Consider the following 790-nt stretch of genomic DNA (forward strand, 5'->3'; position numbering starts at 1 on the left):
CTAAAATAACATCATCTTAATAGTAATAATAATAATAGAAGAAGAATGTAGCTTAGCACACACATGATGATTCACCATAGCGGAGAAAACTAACTAATTACAAGTCTTCTAGATGATTACATAGAGTGTTACTTTTACAGAGGGAGTTAAGTGTTGTTGCTAGAAGTTAGAAGCTGGGAGTTGGGATATTTGTCGTTATTGTGTTTACGCAGTACTCCAAATTTTCCTTGGGCTTTTATCTCTCACCTCACTCCGTTAAATCCTTCGATATCCCAAATTTGTTACCTAATAAATGTACTGTACCACTCACTTCACTAATCCCTTCCTTCTTTTCCTTCACAACCTCCGATCTAATCCCCTCTCCATTGTCAGACAACACTTCCCAACTCTCAATCTCCACCGTCCCTTCTCCAATCTCTTCTTCTTCTCCGATTCCCCACCTCGTCCCCTTTCCTCTTCTTCAACCCTAAAAACTCACCCTTTCATTATCTCTCCTCCTCCTTCCACGTCCTAAACCCATTTTTGCGGCGCTCCATTCCCACGCTTCCACGCTTCACCACGTGTCAACTTCACCTTCTCAAGAGGTTTAAGTTTCAACTGTTTCAACCTCCCCCGTAGCTCAATAACACAACCAAAGCTCCAATCTCTTCGATTCCCCACCTCGTCCCCTTTCCTCTTCTTCAACCCTAAAAACTCACCCTTTCATTATCTCTCCTCCTCCTTCCACGTCCTAAACCCATTTTTGCGGCGCTCCATTCCCACGCTTCCACGCTTCACCAGCTTCACCACG

The 790-nt window shown here is 43.7% G+C and overlaps 1 protein-coding gene and 1 long non-coding RNA gene across 2 annotated transcripts in view; one reads left to right on the top strand and one right to left on the bottom strand.

Moving 5' to 3' along the window:
* On the bottom strand, positions 319 to 780 carry LOC107609162. Its single transcript, XR_001613087.2, has 2 exons — positions 661 to 780; positions 319 to 440 (listed from the first exon to the last, which is right to left on the bottom strand). It is a non-coding gene; the product is annotated as an uncharacterized LOC107609162 (long non-coding RNA).
* LOC107609161 (coronatine-insensitive protein 1) overlaps positions 439 to 790 on the top strand; it is a gene marked incomplete in the record, with an annotated part of 5,580 nt that continues 5,228 nt past the window's right edge. Inside the window, 1 exon segment of the mRNA XM_016311007.2 lies at positions 439 to 638.

This window comes from Arachis ipaensis, chromosome B07 (genome assembly GCF_000816755.2).
Source record: "Arachis ipaensis cultivar K30076 chromosome B07, Araip1.1, whole genome shotgun sequence".
NCBI classification, from domain to species: Eukaryota; Viridiplantae; Streptophyta; class Magnoliopsida; order Fabales; family Fabaceae; genus Arachis; species Arachis ipaensis.